The sequence below is a fragment of the Mycteria americana genome, chromosome 5 (genome assembly GCF_035582795.1).
Source record: "Mycteria americana isolate JAX WOST 10 ecotype Jacksonville Zoo and Gardens chromosome 5, USCA_MyAme_1.0, whole genome shotgun sequence".
NCBI lineage: Eukaryota > Metazoa > Chordata > Aves > Ciconiiformes > Ciconiidae > Mycteria > Mycteria americana.
In genome coordinates, this window is record NC_134369.1 from 17,046,232 (window position 1) to 17,057,643 (window position 11,412).

Consider the following 11,412-nt stretch of genomic DNA (forward strand, 5'->3'; position numbering starts at 1 on the left):
TCATGGTTTACTGTTAGTAAAACCTCGCCCCATGCACCTGGAAGTGTTCAGTCTCACAGGACCAACTTGAGCCAGCTGAAACCAAGCTGTGTGTTACAACCTGATTTAAAACTTCACTGGGTGCTTCCAGCATGGAAAAAACATCAAGAGAAGCGAGTGGGGAATATAAAATATCTGATTTTCTTCCTTTTTGTGTCTTGGAAATTTTTACTAGCTTTCATACAATGTTGGCAAAGTCCTGCCATTTCACAAAGTAAGAGAACAGATTTACTCAGTGCAGTGTCTGTGGTACCTGCAAAAAAAGTGCAAAACTGTTGTCAGAATGCATCAGTTGACTGCTTGGAGGTGCTAAGTATGTCACGGGTGCAGGGCAAGCCTGGTTAGGGACTGAGAATTGGCCGTATTTGCTTTTGAGCTATCTGGGGAATTCATGAGACCTGCTAGTCAAAACATGCCATTTTAAGGGACCCAACACTGCCTTCAAGAAACTGAAGACAAGTCTCAGTGACTTCAGAGGAAGACAAAGTCAGAATTAGGCTGCTTTTTGGATATGATGGTAAGTTCTTACAAAGTGGCCCTTGCAGCTCCAGCTGCAGTACCTACAGACTGAGCAATCTCTGTGGACAAGGTCGGGAGCCAAACTGGCCCAGAGAAGTGTGATCCCCAGTGCCAGTCCCAGTAAGTGCACTTGCCCTGGAAAATAGCAGGGTGTAAACTATACTCAGAGACGTGAAATCTATGGTTACTCAACCTGGAGGGAATCGCCCCCAGCAAATCACTGTGGCTGCAGATCTAACTTACCACAGATGATCAGCTTGCAGCTGCAAGTTGTAGGGATCATAAGCAGACAGATGCTACTTGTTGAGTTGAACCACCACTTAGACTTGGATGTGATGCTAATATTGCCCTTGTACAGGGTCACTGTTGGGTGGGGGTCGCTGATGAAAGCACAGTTGTTGCCGTGACTCATGCTGTGGTTCTTCAGTGGGGCGATGAAGTGGGAAGCACAGTCCTTCCTGGCATACTCCATCTTGAAGTCAAAACACTTTGCTGAGGACAGAGTCACTATGGTCTGCTTCGCACTGCGCTGTCTGTTGCACATGCAAACACAGAGCCAGCACCATCAAGACGGAGAGTCTTCTCCTGCATGAGTACAAATCTAAAGAGCTTGGGTATGATATTTCATGACCTGGACCTTCTTTCCCACAAGGGAAAACCCAGGGAGGAGGAAGAATAAACAATATGCTGCATTACTCTTAGCATCTGACCAGCATACCCATGTCAACATGTAAACAAGTACAAACTGAAAAGCAAGAGAGGAAGGAATCGGAAATCTCATTCTCCTGTTAATCTGCTATGCAACTGTAAGCAAGCAATTAATTTCTTTGTTTCCTGGTCTGTAAATAAAGTGTCAGGTTTTTGCTCCATGGGGATATATCGATGCCTTCTTTCACTAATGCCATTAAATTGTAAAGTGCTTTTGGATATTTAGCTCCCAAGGCACTTTAGAAATGCATGATTAAATTACACCCAATTATAAACCAAAGCAGGTGATCTTGTAAAGGAAGGGATATTGCTCTGAGGCATTAATAGTCTACAGAATGCTCTGGGGGAATCAAGGGGAATGGCATGTACAATTTAATTTCCAGTGTCCACTGCAAATCTTCCATTTTCAGCCTGTATTTAAACACACTTCTTGAGGTCTTTATTATCTCCTTTTGCATTGTCATGGGGTCCCATCAGGTAAATCCCCTGGATCCGAAATGTGGCACTGTATGGCAAAATTCTCTTACGAGACCTCAGTCTCAGAAAACAGCTTATCTCTCCTTATCCTTCAGAGTTTTTCTACCATCTCTCAGGTTTGTGCAAATAAACCTTGTGACTTGGCACTTATAATGAAGAATAGGAAATCAGTTCATGTCTGCTTGCGTCCTGCCTGAAGACACGCAGGCTGTTATCAAGGGAATGTTCAAGGGTATGCACTGCAAGGAAGGCACAACCTACCTAGCTTTCCTCCATTTACTACTCTTTTATACCTGCCTACACACACTGAAGTTACTGAAGTTATTTCAGACTCCGTAAGATCCAGGCCTAGAGTACTTCCATACAAGAACACAACTACAGCCACATAACTGGAAGTGCTTTTTCTCAGCTGCACATGTAACAGAAGTAACATACTTATGGTCTAGTTACATCGATCAAGGAAGGCTGATTGTTCAATACAAATACACAATTTGACACCTGATTACTCATTTTAGTGTACTACTTATTCTGTTATTTTAATGTATTGCCCATTACTCTTAATGAGATTAGAAGGCTTTCAGCAGTATGTGGATAGGCTTCTGAAGAACTATATGCATAGTCTGGTAATATATGTTAATATATAGTTTGTTTTGTATTACTAAGTTGTTTATTACAACAGGCATAGGCCAAGCGATAAACTTTGGCTTGGATCTCACTATTCAGAGTAACTGCATTCTGCTTTGCCCCAGACTGGACAGAAGGATCACTTACCACTTTGATTTGATGAGCTGGGGATTGTTCAGTTTTGTTTGGGAGTACTGCTAATGAGACATCCTTATTACTGGTTAGGCCTGAGCAGGGAGCGACTGAACAAAGGAGAAGGCGTTTACCTGACGGGATAACCTCTGAGTGTTTAATTTAATGTGCTTTTACAGAATCACAGAATTGCACAGGTTGGAAAAGACCTTTAAGATCATCGAGTCCAACCGTAAGGGACTTCTTATAGCTTCTGGCCCAGACAGACTGTCACACAGTCTCCTACATGTGACTTTTTTTTTTTTTTTTTTTTCCCTTTTCATTTAGGAAACAAATCCTAGTCAGACTGGAAATAAGCTACAAGACAGATGACATTTATAACGCCAATCTTCTGTTACGTCAAGACGTGATAATATCAACCTCTCTGCACACGGATGGCCTCTACTGTCTTGAATTTTAATTTAAACAGCATCTGTATGAACTGCTATGTAATGCGCTACAGATACACGTAGTAAAAGGAAGCCTGGTCCTGAAGAGATTGCCAACAAATGGATGGGAAAGGACAGGAGGTATTCTTGTGTCTATTCCCCAGCTGGGGACCTGAGGTGCAGAATAGGTTAGTGATGTACCCCAGGCCACAGGGGGAGCCTGAGCTTAGTCCACGGTCTTGTGTACAAGAGCACCCATCTTCCTCCAGCGCTGTCGTGAATTTTTATGCTTACCTCTGTCTTTGGAGATGTACCACTGCTCCTGTGAATCCAGAGGGTCAGTGTCCCCAGTGTCATTGCAGCCAATGACTCAGAAGTATTTCCTCCCTAGGAGCAGGCCTGTGACAGTGTACTTATTGCTGTAGACCTTCTCTGCAGCTGTGAACCATGTGGTGGTACTGACATCACATTTCAGGACACCATAATCAGTCTGCTAGTCGTCTTCTACATCTGAGCTATGATTTAGGGTCACAGTGTTTGGGACTTCTTCAACCAGCTGCAGATTAGTGGGTGGTCAGGGGAAATATAAGAATTAATGAGCACATTTAAGTATTGGTTTCTTCTGTTTGGGACCCTCCCTCTGTCCTTTTCTGAGGCAGAAATTTTTCACTTCAGCTCCTCTGTTCCAAAGTCCCTGTGTATCTAGGAAAGTACTTCTTTCCTTGATTTCTTCTACCCTGAGCAACCTGAGGACGAATTTGCCCCATGTGTGTAATCCCCTTCTGATGTAAAAATAAGGCTGTTAGTTTTAAAAAGCACTATCCGAAGAGATGACAAGTACCAAATACACTGCAAAGGTCCCTAACCCCCAGCAGATCATTGTAGTAATAGGAGTCTCTAAGGAGCAAGCCAGCCTGCCTCCCCTTGGCTGTCGTAGATTTCCACTTGCAATGGAAATGATGTCACCAGGCTGCTGAGGGGACAGACACTGTTGTGTTAGTGCTCGTACGGGCATTTGCCCAATCAAACAAGGGCACGAAAAACAAGGCCGCGTTTGGGATGTCTGGAGCAGTAACTGCTTCACCCTTTCCCTCCACAGAGGCCAGAGTGAGCAAAGCCCCAGCAGTGCCTTTCTTATCACTCAGCCCTGAACCATGCTGCTCCCCTGCTTGGCTCAGCTAACTGGCTCTGGCTCTGAGCTAGCGTGAAGGTGGGACTTGGGAAACACAGTGACAAGAGGTAGGAAAATCTTTTCTGACCAGGGAATCTTTCTCTCCTTGAGTGGAAACAACATTTTGGATCGCCTCTGTGGCATTTTTTGGGTAAGGGGTGTGTATGATTGGGATCATTTGTTTTTTTCAAGAAAAAAACAACCTTCCCAACACTAGTACTGATGCAGAAATTGTGTGAAATTTCCATCAGCAGAGGAATACCTCCTGTCGATACCCAGAGGTGACCGAGATGCTCACGTTTGCTTGATACTGTACCTGCAACTTGCATTTGAATGTTGCAAAGGGCTTCTCCATAACTATTCTTGAGGATAATCTGGGACAGGTCAGAAACAAATTGCTTGGTGCTATGGATAAGGACTGGGAATGGTTCTTGTCCTCCCTCTTGTTGATATGCCTTCTTTTTGCCACATCACTGGTGGTGGTGGGGAGCCCTGGCCAAGACAAACGTGCAGCTATAACGTTCTGCTTCCTGACTTGGGTGGCAACAGAAACAAACCACATCTTTGAGCACAAAAGGGATATCTGTGTCTACAGGACCCACGTGTACATGATCAGCCCGATAGAAAAATGTTTCAAGGACAACAATCCTAGAGATTTCTTCAAGCTGTAAAGGCAACAGCAGGCTTTGTCCTCAGCAAAGTGCATAGAGCTGGCTTGGCTTGGGAGATGCCACATAAACCTTATGGTGCAGTTCATTAGTTTGATCATCTTGAAAGCTGAAGGAAAACAGCTGGTGTGATACAGATAAACTTGTACAATTTAGACTGAGAGATACATTCTTACACTGGGGCTGATTCTGCAAGGTACTGTAGAGCCTCAGCTCGTGCAGTAGTCTAGGCTTAAAAACCAGCAAAGTACAGAAATTGCCCTTAGCCTCTACAGAAATGAGCTCAACATCCATGTTAATAGAAATTGTACCTCAGAAAGGACAGTGTTGGGACCTCAAGCATTGTCTTTACAACCCGATCACTCCCCTAGGTCACTCAAGGTTTAATCAAGAATGATTTCACTTCAGTTAGCATGAACTGTAGTTGCATGCTTGAAAAATTCTGCTTCTTGTGATGAATCAGAGAGCTTCCCCAATGTTTTATGGTTTGCTGAACACTGTTGCTCCAGCTGCAGAGGGCTGGATTGTGCAGCTGACAAACTTGCGTGCACAGAAATCCCTCTACCGTTACCACCACAGGGAGGCTTATAAAAAAACTAGCCATAAAAATAGTGAGCATTTATGCAGGACTTCATGAACCTAAAGCACTGCGTGAGTTTTCTCCAACAGTCAACTTATTTTAAACCAAAGTGACAGCTCATGTGATAAAGGCCAAAGGACAACTACAGCCTCCATAGCCCTGCAGCTGTATTTCACCAGATGCCCAAGAAAACTCTAATTGCAGGATTTCTCCTCTGACAGGACACAACACAGAATCTCACAGGGAAAGATGTATGAATGCATGGTGCTGTCCCAGCACAAACCACCATGTGGCTCTTCAGCCTCACAGTCAGATCAAACCTATGGGGGGATAAAAGAAAGACAGACAGAGAGAGATAAATTAAAAAATTAAAAGAGCGAGAGCTTGCACAGAAAAGTAAAGCCATTCTTCAGTCTGTTGAGTCACGCCTGGAGACTGGGAGAAGAAACCTTCACACTGTTTCAGCACAAGGCAGAGAGTGTAAGGGTTGCAATGTTCCCAGCTCTTTTCCTAATACCTGTGCCACCAGAAGAGAAACATTAATGCCTCAGCAATCAACAGCTTAGTGATGAGCACCTATTCAGAACAATTTCAGGTGAGGCAGGTGGAACAGGAACATTTAAAAATAGTTCATGTAAGAAGTGAATGAGAACAAAGAAAAAGAAGGGGCAGCTTTAATGCCTCATTAGATGATTTTACTGTCCACCTTCTGCCACAGGCAATTTTGTATAATGTCTGTTTCTTATAGGACTTTGCATATTCTTCAGTATGGTACTGCATGTTGCTATTCCACACCAGACAAGTTTGTCTGGAGCCTGCAGTCCCTCTGGGATTTTTTGGTGTTTCTCTATTGGGAGATGTGGTAACAAAGCTGTGCTGCACGGACGGGTTGTGTAGTTCCAAAGTGGAGACTGAGAAAAGAAACAACCATTTTTTTGTATCGGTCACCTGGATGTTGCCTTCTGAGACTTCCTCAGTGAAGCCTGAATGTCCTTCTACTCTATAGGAATCAGCGCTATATAACATGACTCATGAACCATGCATCTTTTCTTACTGGCGTTACTGCTACTGAGGGCAGTCAGCACCATGCTTTGTTACCTGGGAGTATCTTAGACATAAAAAGTCTGAATTTCCTAATTGATAATTAAGCATTCACAAGTCCTAAACAATAAAGATTTAAATACTTTGCTACCTCAAATAGTAAGCTATCTAGGGATTTCATGGCAGGTCACGATACCTTCATTCTCAAGACATAATTAGTGTCTTTGAAGCATAATACTATTTCAGCTTTAGCATGCTGGCACCTGAATGTTCAACCCATTCAAACCGAGTGCCTGAAAGAATTATAACCCTGTCTCAGTATCACCGTATTTACCACAAACGGGCATTTCAAACATGATGGTTTATTTGCTGTAGTACTTACACTCCTAACCCATACTCAGTATCCACGATAGGAATCAGAGAATCTTCCAACAGTGACCTCTGTAATCACATGTGAGATGTGATGTTAGAGGTCAGATGGTGGAAGAAACAACTGCCATTATACCTGACATACTCATTCAGGGGACAGCTCAGCAAGAAGGATAGCAGAATGATTTTAATTTGGCTCAAGGACTGCATAGCTTGTGCTGTTCTCCATCTCCTCTCGGCACCTCTGAAAACTCAGCAAAAAGAAGATGAGCTGTGATGCTAAATGTTCCTTTTTGCAAGATGAATTTGATAACCCTTTACAAAATGAGGTGTATTTTAAAAACACAGAAAGTAACAGCTGATAGATGGGAGTTCCAGCTGGACAGATACTGCAGGCCTTACCTGAAGGTGGCATTGCTAGAATTCCTTCCTGTAACTCCGCTGCTTCTCCCACACCAGCTTCATTCACACCTTGGGTTCAGAAGTAGTATTTGTCTCTCCTGCAAGCCTCCCACAGTGTAAGCCATACTAGAGATAGGGGTCTTGGTGCATTTTGTCCATTCCTTGGTGTCCTCAGCTCACATCTCTGGTATGTATCCTGACAGCACATCTCCCTGGTCTGGCTCCTGCCAGGCTAAGGAAATGCTGGAGTTGGAAAAATCCACCACCTTCAGCAGTCCTGGAGGCTCTGCGACAGCAGAAGAGCTGTGACACACTACTGTACTTGCAGGCCTGTGCTTGCATATGTGAATACAGAGCTGTTCCTATTTCAAGATGCTGAACGTGCAAGGTTTTAGGGTAAAAGGAGCCTTAGTAAGCACAGAGCGAATTCTGTCCAACAAAACAATGCCGTTCCTAAAATGGCGCATACATATAGACCCTGTTCCAAGGTTGGCCATTTAAGAAAAATGCTCACAACATTTCACATGGCACCATCTGGATTCAGCTTGGAAAGGGCACCTTCTATGAGCACTTGACCACCACTCATTCTCCACGTGTGTTTGGGAGAGGTGTCTAAAGGTTTGATTCTGACTCTTCCTAGCTGAGTGGTGAGCTCTGCAGTACATTTCCTATAACCTGTCTTGTATGGCTTTGAGTGCCTGATGTCTCTTCTTCTTTAATAAATCCCTCCTGCAGTCCTGTGTAAAGTGGACAGGTGCTATCTGGACTCCTTGGATTAGTGAATTTGCTTACTGGCTTGCAAGATCCTGTTAATGTTCTTCAAGTTTATTGGCCAAAGATTACAGTACCCCTAATTAATGGTAATTTTTGAAAATACAGATCTTGCTTTTTGCTCTTTAGTCCACCTTGCAGCAGTCTAGTTAGATCTCCATAACATGTAAGAGCAAAAGACGGGACATTAAAAAATATCTGTATGTTTCTAATCAAATGAAGAGGGAGTTGTGTATCCGGATCCACGTTCTGCTCTGAAAGTCTCAGCTAAAATGCAATGACCTCCCCCTGCCCTCCCCAACCCAAAAAAGTCAACCAGTGCAGCATGCCATGACAAACTTGATGCTAATGGCTTTTATACAGAACACTCATATGAGCACACAGGGTCATAAGGAATACGGTGCATATGGACAGTACATATTCTCCTAGGCCTAATGTGAAATAATGCAAGTCTTCAAACAGGAGAAGAATCATAGCTTCAGGCTTTAAATTGTTTTTGTGTTGTCTTCTGATATAAAGAAACCTGAATGCTTTCCCATCTGAGTAACTATTTAACCTCAAGGCTCTTGCCTACTACATAGAATTCTCTCATTTTTTAGCTATACCGGCTTCCACACTTGGCCAGGTTTTTTTCTAAATTATGTCCACCTACTAAGGCCCACTCCTGTATCTATTACAAGATTCCATTAATAGTTTAAGCTATTTATTGATGGCTTCTGACAGCCTTATGTTTTTAAAATGCTTTAGTTACATGGTCATATAGAGTAAGAATTCTCTATAACTGGCACAAAATAAAATCTGCTCATTTTAGCATTTCTGAGGCTACTGTAATCCTTTGGAGTTTGTCTGTGATTTTGATCAGTCCAGAATTAGGCACAGATTCTTTACTACTAAAAATCCAGTATTAAGAATGTTAGCAACTTCCATGAATTCCGCAAGAGTTTTCTTTTATAAGGGTTGATGGGGGACTGATGAAAGGAGCATAGTAACATGTATGAGAAATTATTTTCTTTGTCATACATTAGGGCCGTTGGCCTATATATGTCAAACTATACATGAACATTAAGCACTAAAGGTATCTACACCTTAGAGCAACTTTATCATGTTGATCTCTGCTGTTTGCATATACTCAATTCCCCCCAGGTGGGAATCTCTTACTGTGTCCTTATCTTAATAGTTACACATTTTTAAGTGAATAATATCACACTTTCAGGCACTTACAATATAATTATGTTTATAGTCAACAGTGTTAAGGCCTTCCTTAATCTTTAGTTAAGCTGTAAATACAATACAGTCCATTACATTGAGCAAGGCTGGAATTTGCCACATTTGCTCAGACTTCAGTCATAAGTGCATAGGTCTGATCATCACATACATGTTTAGGAGAACTAGACATTAAACAGTGAAAGAAACATACTGATGGGATCCTTTGCAACGAGAGGTTGAGGGCATGCTGAGAAGTCCAGGGCCTGCATGGTTCACAGCTATCACCCAGAAGTCATTCTGTATCCTCCAGAAAACCATCCACTTTGAATCTGGTACCTAAGACACATATGTTGCAATTACACAACTCTCTAACCACCCATGAAAGTGTTCCCAAGTGGTCACTAATTTTTGGTTTTAATTGCTTTTGGATTGAGATAAACCAAGAAGAAATTTCAGCTCACAGAGTGCTGGAGAGCAACATAAATTTCAGGGGTTCAAGGAGCCCCTTAACTAGGGCTAACCTTCACTTCTCCAGTGGTCTACTCCATTTTCATATCTCTCTCCCTAAGGAGGAGATGGAATTTTGATGCACATAATAAAAGGAAAAATGCATAATTTGCTTTCCACTAGTTTATGGTCTATAGCCTGGTATACTCATACATGCTGGGGAAAAATATCTTCATGTCTTGCTCCACTGATGTCAGCAGGATTGCCCATGATGTAATGAACTCAACAGAGTGACCAAACCTTTCACAATCTAGCCTTCAAGCAAGGTTAAACCTCCATTCAATTTTGAAAAAAACCCTCCGTAATTGAATAATTTGCCTTAAAAAGTGTTTCCATTATTTACCATGAGTAATAATGGTGCTTTAAGGAGGATATTTTTGGATAGTATGATTGATTGTAACTTAATTAATATGAAAGTCCAACATTTTTGAATGAGACAGAGGAAAGAATCCAAGAAAGAACCAAAATATTAACAGAAAAGGAAATGCAAAAGTCTTGTTAGTCAGATGCTGCTGCTGATAGGAACACTCCCATGTGTTATACAAGCTGTGCTAAGCATGGATCATATGGTTGCTATCTGATGGATACAACAAAATCCATCAGTTGTTTAATTCAGTTCTGGTCTAAGGGAAAAGCAGTCAAATTTAGGTAGGGAGAAATGTACAATACAGATGCTTGAAATTGAGCACCCAAATCCATAGGCGTGACTTTCAGAGGTGCTGAGTGTTTTGCCCTCTCATCCTTGCTTGTGGGTATCAAGTAATTTCTATACGAAGGCTGAAAATCTCGCTTTGAATAGCACACGTCAAAATGTGTATCTTCCTAGATGCCATGATGACATTTTCCTTGATTAATCAATACTCAGCTTTGCATTCAAAGCTTTCTAACTTTCCTTCTGCCTACATAAAACAGACAATAATCTTGGTCTGACCTTGGACTGGCTCCTTGGTGATTGGGCCACGAAGATTGCTGCCTTTCTGCCTTTTTTCTATGACGTAACCTTGCACTGGGGAGCCTCCATCCTGGGCTGGGAAGTTCCAGGTGGTGGTGACATCTTCTTTCCTGATATCTACAACTTGAGGCTGACACACCTGTCTCAGAGGCTCTACACAGAAGAAAATCAAATTAGCACAGTACAATCAGAATTCATTGACTCCAAAATGTGGGTATGTGTTATGTGTGTGTGTATAAATATATACGTATCTATGTACAGCAAGAAGTCAAGGACGGTAACTTGTATGTTAAGGTTTATTCATGGCCACAACCTTTTTCTAAAGACTCTTTCTTTGCAATCTAATTTAATGAAATGTTGAAACGTTTCAATTCTTGCACTTATTCCGAAAATGAGCTCTTTTTGTGATGCATTACAGAGCGGCTCAGAAATACCTTCCCTAATCCATAGGAAGTTTGGACAAAAATGCAAAGTTTTAGGTGAGAACTGATATATGGTAGTTTTCTTTCCGAAATGTTTCAATAGGCCAGACTCGCTGTTTGCACTGTATCTTCTGTGTTACTTGGGGAAAGGGGACTGCAAATCCCCTTTCATTGGAGATCCCTGTCCATAAAGGAAAAATGGGAACAAGAGGTACCCGAACTATAACTCCCAGAAGATAGTTCAGAAGTGTTTTCTAAGTAAGTTAGTTTTTGGCTGAGATATTTTCTTTTTTTGGCTGCAAAACAAAATGTTTTTAAGCATCCCCTTTTAAATTATCTTCCCTCCTCTCCCACAACATTTTCCAGAGAAAGCCACTTTTCATTTCTGCTGTGTCC